Source organism: Chenopodium album, chromosome 7 (assembly GCF_948465745.1).
Source record: "Chenopodium album chromosome 7, dcCheAlbu1.1, whole genome shotgun sequence".
Taxonomy (NCBI): Eukaryota; Viridiplantae; Streptophyta; class Magnoliopsida; order Caryophyllales; family Amaranthaceae; genus Chenopodium; species Chenopodium album.
In genome coordinates, this window is record NC_137840.1 from 26,831,157 (window position 1) to 26,841,808 (window position 10,652).

Consider the following 10,652-nt stretch of genomic DNA (forward strand, 5'->3'; position numbering starts at 1 on the left):
TTTGGTCCTATATGACCTCGGATTGTCTAATGGTGTTGCAATACTAGCAGAATTCTGCAATGTGAAGATTAGGATCTTCACCCTTAGCTCCACTAAATTGCTTCCTATCTATCATGGTGATAAATTGGGGTTTGATTTCAAATTGCACTCCATCAAGGGCCGGAGTGGGAGTAAGGTGTGGAAAATCTGTGAGCTTTGGCTGCGAGTAATCACTGAGCTTCTTTGGTACCGCCATCTCTGATTCTGGATCCGAAGGAATTTCTAAGTCACTAGAATCAGTTGGAGGATCTCTTCGATTATTGTATTCCTCAGAACCCGCCAGGATTTGTCTATAAAGATTCTTTTGTCTATGAAAAGAGCGCTCGATCTCAGGATCGAATGGAATGTAACCTGATTTGGAACACCTGGGCATAAACAAAGAACTAAAAGACAAATATGAGAATTGCCTCAAAGAACTAACGTTCTCTGAGACAAGAGGGGATAATCTAGACTACAAAAATAATCAGAAAATAAAAATAAAATCGTTTCCCCGGCAACGGCGCCAAAATTTGACAGGTTAAATTCGTAATCAACCAATTTAAAATAATACCTAAATCCACTAACTATGTAGATAGGGAAGAAGGGTCGAACCACGGGGAAACAAGTCAATTTATTTCTAATTAATTAAAAGCAATCTAAGTTATTATTATAAGGGTAACTAAACTACTAAAAGTAAGAGTAGGAAGGAATAATAGTAAGAGGGAATTCAATGAAATAAAAGCCTAGGGCATAGGTTCACCAATAAACAATATTCCAGGGTAAAACATAGCAATCAATCATCAATGCATCAATTAATCAGATCATAAAAGGCTTTCGCTACGTATTACAATCACAGAGTTAATTTATCGGCATTAAATCTCATCTCTCGAATCACGACTTAACCATTTATAAATTAGTCCGCCTATTGAAAATAAGCCTAAACATCAATTCTCATCTCTCGAATCTTGAATCAATATTGCTAAACTCATATAATTAAATCTGGCCAAATCTAATTGCATAGCATTAAATCAATCAATAGGAAAATAATTAAGCATTGACAATCAACAATCATAAATTACCCCTTCATATTATTTATTGGATCCCCATAAACCCTAGAAATAAGACTACTTACTCATAATTAAATCTAAACTATATAAAGCAATTAAATAAGCCATATTAAAATAAAGAAATAAAATTGCTGAAATTAATAGAGAAGAAATCGTTACCAAAATCAATGGAACTACAAAGTTGAGTCAAGAACAAAGTTGAGGGAATTCTAGAGAGAGAAAATAATCTAAGTAGAGAGAGAAAGTCTAGAAGAGAAGGTAAACAAAAATTAAGTACTAAAATTGTACTTAAACAACTCTAAAAAAAAATCCTAATTAGAAACTAAGAATTCGGCAATTAGGTTCCTTGGAAATACGCGCACGATCGGGCGACGGGCCGCTCGATCAGGCCCGCCTTTTTCTTCGTAACTATCCTGGCAGCCGCGCCCGATCGAGCTAACGCTCACCGGATCGAACGCACCTTACTCGATGCCTTTGACTGCGCTCCCGCCCGATCAGGCGTAAGCTTGCCCGATCGGGCCCGGTTTCTTCCTCGAGGCTTGGACTTCGATTGGGCTTGATTCTTCGGCCTAATCTGGATTTCTTCTTCGGGTCTTGAATACTTGGTCCAAATACACCGATATCACACACCGACCCCTTAATCACCGGCTCTAAACGGTCCTAGGCTTCAAAGATGGTCGTGTTCTCCTAAAGTCCGTAGTTGCTCCATGAAAAACCCGGAAAACGCTCCAAAAGTGCAATTTCCTACAAAACTCAAGAAAAACTACGAAAACACTAGAAAACACCAATTAGTAACAAAAGTTGCTCTAAAGAGATAAAAACACTACTAATTATGACCAAGGGACGGGGGTAAAATACTATATAAATTGGACACATCAAGGTACTCTCCTTAAATACCCATGGCCACATAAAAGTCTAGGACTTTACACTTGTTAGGGTGTAGTAGGATTTGAGTTCTCGACTGTTTGGGGGACCTTGAATTAGAATTGATTCTATCATCACGCTTTTTTGTAAGAAACAAGTAGGTGTTGCCAATGAGTTTAAGGAAAAACTCATAAACCTCGTTCATGCATTTATTCCATGTGGAATTCATGGAATAATTAGCACAAATCATAAGTTTACCCATGCCCAATTTGGTCTATAAACCAGAAATGAGTTCGGGAGCGAGGGTACTAAAATAACGTTCCTTTTAGAGAGGAATCATCATCCTAGCCCTAGTACGACCTCTACTAGCTCTTCCTTTTTCACAATTTCATCACCAAACAATATATGCAACACGATACCTAAAACTATGTTAGTTGATTTTATTTACAAGCATTAACTCACGTAGGAATTACATTGCAAAAGTCGTGATTCTTATTTAATAAAATTTGTGAAAAGAACAAAAAAATAAACAAGATTCGCCTTGGCTTTAGTGATCAACCCACAATTATGTAATTCAATTCTAAGCTTTATTTAACTCAAGATACTATGTGGAATTTATTAATTAATTATTTTAAAGGTGATCAAACAACAGTAATTAATTAATTAAAATCCTTTTAAACAAGAAAATAAAGGTGATTTAACTAAGCGCTCGGGAATTTACCACTTCTCTTTGCTAGATCTCCGTTTAGAACAATTATGGACACCTTCTTGTCGGGGAACCTCCACCGTAGTAACAAAGTATCGAAAGGGTGAGTATTTAGGACAAGAGGGCTAGGTTGCACAAGTTCACAAGTTATTTCGCAAGAGTTTTAGGTTAATTTCTGTCTATTGAAGCCTCAGTTTAACCTCGTATTTATAGGGAATGATTAGGTTTAGGGTTTCGAGCATTTTGCCACTGCAAGTTGTGCGCGGAATCCCAGCGCAAGTTATAAAATTGCGCTGCTATGTGCAGCGCAACTATCTGTCTTGCGCGAGGCTTTATTGTAAGATTCGATTTTATATTTTCCGAATAATACTGAATCTTCCATAGCACAACTCTGAAAGTTGTGTTGGGTGTCACACGCAACCGAATTAGTTGCGCGCGGCAGCCTTGCGCGACTTTGTGAGATGCGCGCGGCTTTTTCTGCGGCAGCACTAAGTTTTAACCTAGGTGCTCTTAAATCCGTCATTATTAGCGTTTAAGCACGAGCTTAAGCTTAATTATGATCAGATTTAGTTAATTGGACTTTTGTTTTGGCTTTTTCTTTAATTTGGGCTAGTCTTTTGTGTTTTGTGGCTTAACCAGTTATCCATAAGCATTCTTCACCTCAATCCACCACGAAGATGGTTTTATTTATTGTCATTGCACTTCCTGTCGGGACAAGAGGCCAAAAGTAGATGTATACAATGACACGTGTCATTTTCGGGTGTGTCCTTAGTTTTTTTTTATTAAAATAATATTTTGGAAACAAATCTTATACAATACATAAATAAAAGAAAATAAATTTATATATAAATAAAAGATTAAATATATATTTCCATAATATGTTACCAACTATATAAACATAAGTAATTTTTTTATAGAATTTGTGTCAAATATTACAAGAAGGATTCTAATTTTATTTTTATTTTAATTATATATTAAAAGCTTTGAGAAAGTAATTTGAATATCAAATATTAGAAAATTACTTAAAATAAAATATTTGATTTATCCTTCCAAAAGAAAAAATTTAACAACTTTAATTTTAAGCAAAAAAGAAAGGAAAAAAGAAAAAAATTCTTAACATAATTTTTAATGTCCTAAGTTTTAATAAATTCATTTGGTCAATATATGATACCAATGTAATTTGTTAGTGAAATAAAATATATACAAAAATATATGCATATTAACAAATGCATATATTTAAAATTATGTCTTGCTACTGGACAGCGGCTAATTATCACCTTTTAAATACACCCGGGTGCACATAGAGGTATGTGTAGGCAAAAGTGGTTTTAAAGATAATATACTAACATGCTCTTTCATAAATTAAGCATAATATTTTAATAAATTTTTATTTTATAACTAAATGTAGTGTTAATATGAAACAATTATTAAAAATAACCGTGCATGGCACGGGACCTAACCTAATTATTTTTTTTTTAGTTTACACTACGAAGATGGTATTAGCGTCATATGTGTTCTAACACCGTTCTTTCTTTGAGATAGGTTCCTCTATTGATAACATTGTGTGCTTGAATCCCCTAAAAAAAACATTGTTAGCTTAAATTTTTATTTTATAACTAAATGTAGTGAATATGAAACAATTATTAAAAATAATCATGCATGGCACAAGACCTAACCTAGTTATTATTTTTATTTTTTGGTTTATACTACGAAGTAGTATTAGCGTCATCTGTGTTCTAACTTCCCTTCTTTCTTTGAGATAGGTTCCTCTACTGATAACATTGTGTGCTTGAATTCCCTTAAAAAAAGAGAGTGTATTACGTGCGTCTTGCCGCACGTAACAGCTCGTACGTCAAAGCATGCAATCAATTAAACAAAAAGGCGCGGGTTTAAAGCCCGTAAAAGTCGGGCTTTGTTAGCCCGATTAACAAAAAAGCGCTTGTTTATCAAGCCCAGCTTTATTAAAAAAGGCGCTTCTTTGTAAAGCCCAGTGAGATTTAAAAAGGCGTTTTTTTAAGGCCCATTGTAGACTGATATCCTCAAATGATTTGATTGTATCTTTTAAAAAAAAATTATAAGATATCCTTAAAAGGAAATATTATATCATTCAACATTTAGTAATAATTTAAAATTACAGACATTTACCTATCTTTCATTAAATGTATGATATCCTGAAAAACATAATTACTTATTTGTTTTTACACTACAAACATAAATTTATCTACCACTTGACTATAACCTAAAACGAGTGAATGATATCCTCTAAAGACTAAATACTAGCTTATATCCTCATAACGAAAAATTATATCCTTAAATAGGTATATTTTATCAACCAAAAACTAGATAATAACCTATGAAAAAAAAAAAACTTGGTATACTGATACAAAATGATATCCTCCAAAGACTAGATAATATCCTTTAAACATTAATATTAGTTGAATCTTATAAAAAAAATACTAAATCCTCTAAATACTAGAGTATATCCTATAAAGACTGTCGAATATTTTATAAAGATGAAATACTAGTCTATATACTCACAACGAATAATTAATTCCTTGAATGTATATATTATATCAACCAACAACTGGATAATATCCTATGAAAAAAACATACTTGCTATTGCTGATATAGAATGATATCCTCCAAAGACTAGATAATATCCTTAGAACATAAAATATTAAATTAATATCTTAAAAAAAAGTAGAAATCCTCTAAAGAGTGGACTATATCCTATAACGACTGCCGAATATTCTATAAAGACGAAATACTAGCTTATATCCTAATAACGAAAAATTATTTCCTTAAATGAATATATTATATCAAACAACAAATGGATGATATGCTATGAAAAAAATACTTGCTATTGCTAATACAGAATGATATCCTCCAAAGACTAAATAATATCATCTGATTATAACCTATAACGAGTGAATAATATCCTCTAAAGACTAAATACTAGCTTATATCCTCATAACGAAAAATTATTTCTTTAAATGGGTATATTTTATCAATTAACAACTGGATGATATCCTATGAAAAAAAAAATACTTGGTATTACTGATACAGAATGATATTCTTCAAAAACTAGATAATATCCTCTGAACATAAAATATTAGTTGAATTGCATAAAAAAAAATGAAATCCTCTAAACACTGGACTATATCCTATAACAATTGCCGAATATCCTCTAAAGACTAAATGCTAGTTTATATCCTTATAACGACAAAATAGTTTCCTTAAATGGGTATATTTTATCAACCAACAAGTGGATGATACAGAATGATATCCTCCAAAGACTAAATAATACTACTGAACATAAAATATTAGTTGAATCTCATAAAAAAATAAGAAATCATCTAAACACTGGACTATATCCTACAACAACTGCCGAATATCATGTAAAGACGAAATACTAGATTATATCCTCATAACGAAAAATCATTTTCTTAAATGGGTTCATTTTATGAACCAAAACGTGTTAAATAATATAATAATAATATATTTAAATATTGATTTGATAATATCCTCACAATCCTAGTAAATATCATAAGAAGATTTTACATTAAATTTTAAACAAACTTTCGTTTTTTATGCTTTCATTTACCAATCAGATGCTTTTAATAATATTCAAGCCAAAGCATTTATGTAAATAATTTATTACTATTAAATATATATTTTTGACTTAGGTTTAATAACTATTGTATATATAATCAACAATTTTCTGAGTTCCTCTGGTAATTTGTTAATAAAAAAAAAATCAATTTCAGTGAGTACTTAAGGATATATATCATAAGAATAGCTAACAACCGTAACAATTTCAGAAAAAGGCGTGGAAGAAAGCCTTTACTACATGGATCTTCATCAAATATGGTAGAAGCAAAAGATTGGGCAGATAATATACAAGCTGAATGTGAAGGGGATTGTTTTAATTTCATTTTTTCTGAATCATATCATTCAGAAGAAATTATAGTAAGGCTTCTTTGTATATTAAATTATAGTTTATTTATTTTTATGTATTATATTAAAATATAAGATATCGCAAAACTTTTATTTATATGAAAATTTTTGTTTTATTGATGCAAAATGTTCCCTTAGATTTTACAAAAAAAAACATTTCAGCAAGCTTGGGAAATCAACTGATGTTAAGCTGCGACTTTATAATACTGAATTTGATGCGCAACTGAAGATTAAAAATTTTGAAAATAAGATCATTCAATGTTTTATTAAGAACAGTGTTGATGCATTGATTGATAATTATGATGTTTTAGCTGAAGAAGCTGGTGTACTTGAGCTTCTGAAGGGGATTTCTATAGTTTTTTATGTTTATTTACAATTTAACTATTATGATTAATGCATTGGAATTTTGTTTTTTAATTGATGTATTTTTTTTCATGAATTTAATTTAATAATAATGTATTTCTAAATACAAAATAATGAATTTAATTTAATAATATAACATCTACATATTATTTTTCAATCTATTATAGAAAGAGTAGACGATATCATTCAATAGTAGCACTATATTCTCTTATGATGATGAAATGATATCATCTAAATAAAAACAAAAACTTTTTCTTATCCTTGAATGACTATATTTTATTTTTGAGCAAATCCTACAAATACCAAATAATATCCTATAACATGTAAATAATATACATCTGTAGACACCAATTTGTGTCTCCCCAAAACCAAACCCAGTGATGAATAGCTTTCATGTCATTTGATTATCAAACAAAGCGAAAGTGTGAAAAGTCTAGTGATGAGAATATTTTTATTAAAAGATCTCTTCTTTCTGTTTTTGAAAATATTTCTTTTCTTACCCTATTTTTGAAAAACGTGCATTCCAGTTTAGTTTGGTCCATGATAAGGGTACAATAATAGTGTAGTTGGATAGGGTTTGAAAAGACCTTTCCAATTATAAGCCCAATTCCGATGAATAATGAGGAAGTTATGGCCAAAATACTAAATTGGGCCCGATTTGGTTTTTATATGCGGCCCAATGATCTAGAGGAGGGCCTATTATTAATTATCATTACTAAAGTTATTAGGATTTATTATAGTATTCTAGAATATTCTAGAAGGTTCTTTTAAATCCTAATGGAGTTAGGATTGATAATTATGTTTTAAAGAGTTTGAAATTGAATAAAACTACTCCTTTTTAGAATCATTGTTTTGTACGAAGTGGAATATATTCATATTTTATTTTCGTTCCTCATAATCATTATCCAAATTTTATATGGTTTAATAGATCTTGAAATTATCTTTCCAATGATATATTATAATATTAAATCCGAGCTATAGCGAAAAAGATATGAATGAGATATGAAACTCTATCCAAAACTGACACCCTTCCACTATTTCGGCCATATCTTTTTATCCAAAAAAGATTTTAATCTGATTCTAATTGGGTTGGAATTAGACTTCAAGAGCTTTCCAAAAACAAATTTTATGACTTATTTGGACTTTTGAAACAAAAGATATGATAAAAACAAAAACGCGTAAAACTGATTATTAGCGCCTGGCGCTAATGACCAGGGTCTGGCGCTAATCGTGCTTTGTTCTCGTTGAAACTTTGATTCGTTTTTTTATCCATCCGACTGATTTTCTCTATAAATAGATTCTTAAAATTATGTTTTCAATCATCAATTCTCAACAATCATCAATTTCTATCAATTCTTCTCATCAATTCTCAACAATATTCAATTTCCACCAACTCTCATCAAGAATTTCTTGATTCTCTCTCTCTTTCTAAGCCAACCCTTTTACAAACACAATTCCTCTACATAATGCCTAGACATACCTAACCAAGTTCGAAGTTGCCTTCACCCTAGACGTGAAAGGTTTTAATTTCTGAGGGTTTGGTCCCTAATCTTTCTTTCAATTATTTAATTTAATTTATTTGATTTATTATTTTCCTTGAAGTTACTAACGTGTGTATTTTGTGATTAGAAAGAGGTACGAGACATCCAACAATAGTTTTAATATTATTTAATATTATTTAATATTATTTTAATTGTGATTATTATTTTAACGTGTGTATCTTGTTATTTAATATTATTTTAATTGTGATTATTATTATAATTATGATAATTAAGATTATTAATTTATTATTATAATGTTGCTTGATATTTATTGTTATTGCTTGATCACACCTTTGATGCATGTGTAAAGGGAATTGGTACTTGTAATCACGCTTAATAAGATAATTAATAATCTTGTTTAGGGTTAATTTGATTATAATTAAAGTGATCGCCAACAATAGTTTTGTTTGTGCATTAATATTCAACCAACATAGATAAACAGGTTTAGGGTTAAACCTATTGATTGCATGTTAGTCAGAAAGCGCACATGAATACGATTAGAATAAAGTAGAGGCCTATTATTAGGGCAGGTTCAATCTCTTTTAGGTTGGATTTGTACCTTTATCCCCGAATTACCAGTCATGGTTCCAGACCTATTGGAGTTGAAGATCTCTTGGATCGTTAAGGGGTGTAACCTTCACCTCGTGAACGGTTTACAAGTTCCTAAAAGTTTTTGGCGACTCTTTTGCTCTAGCTTCTTTCCCTTTGGACGCCACCGTACTTTAGTGTATGATCATAGTGGGGTTCAAGTTTGGGGTAATTCTTGAAATATTCCCTACAGTTTTTTGGCGATTCCACTGGGGAGGATTTCTATTTTAATTTCTAAAATTTATTTCAGTAATGATTTAGAATGAGTGGATGAGACTCGAAAAGTTCTAAGTATTGCATATGCGTAATTTTGATTAACATTATTGTCATATGCATAAAAAAGATCTCAATGGAAAGACCATATGTAATGAGTTAAAACATAGGATTTTTACACGTAGGAAATTTGAGGAATATCTTTCACAACTAGGATCGAAATAATGCTGCGTGAAACTGGAAAATTTTATCGAGCACAGAAAGCTGCAGAGGCATGTAGGAACTAGCGTCAGGGAACAAAGTCTAGGGCCAATTATTTGACTTTAGAGGTGCTAAAGCCAAATTGTGGCGCTGGCCTCTGTTTGCTGGCGCCAAGTTCTTCCAATATCGAGCCAGAAATATGCGTTCTAAATTTGACCAGATTTTAGCACTATTTGCTCGATCCTACTTCTTGATTGAGTTTTTCTCACTTTTCTGAAACCCATATGTGTTCTACATATGGACATAACCCTCTGGGGATTCATGCTCAATCTACCTGATTGAACGCTCTGTGAAACAAAGGGTACATTCGAGAATGTTGAATTCACCAAACCATGGAAGCGAGTTTTTCTTAACTCGCGGTGTCCATCCACTCGCGCCAACCCTTCACGGTTAGGCTTCTGCGCGGTGCATCCAGATAATTAACCATGGACCCTCTTTGACTAACCCATATCCCGAACTTTAGAGAACTAGAGCCATGGTTAGGTTGCAAACTCATTGCATCATGTTGTGCCTACTTGACTAATTGTGCATTATTTGTTGTGCATACTCTATGTGTTTTTTCCTAACCGTTTGTTTGACTTGTGTTAAGACTAAAAAAATTGATTAATGACTAAAAGAACTATTTCTAATTAATTAATTAATTAATTAGAGCTAATAAATATGTATAAAATCGAGTCATAATTCTTTTGAGTCAACCCGGATTTTTATTCCCGTATAATGCACAAGCGTCAACTTTTTTCGGTCATAGCCGGAGTTATAGAAATAACTAAGAGTTGTAGAACCTATGGATATGTAGCCCCGATTTTTATCTTTAATTTGGCGTTGGTTTAATCCCAATCAGAGTAACAGATCAAAAGTTATAACTAAAATAATACAACCTGTCCAGTTTAATGCATATACATGAGGTCTTAACTTAGTCTTTGTTCGAGTCTAGTCACATAGTCTAGCCACATGGTCATGACACGAGTCTTAACATGTCACCTACACTCACTAGTCTTTGCACACACTTTGAGTATATGTCACCAAGACCATGTCTTCAAATCATGCATGAGTCGGTTGTTTTCCGTCATTTGA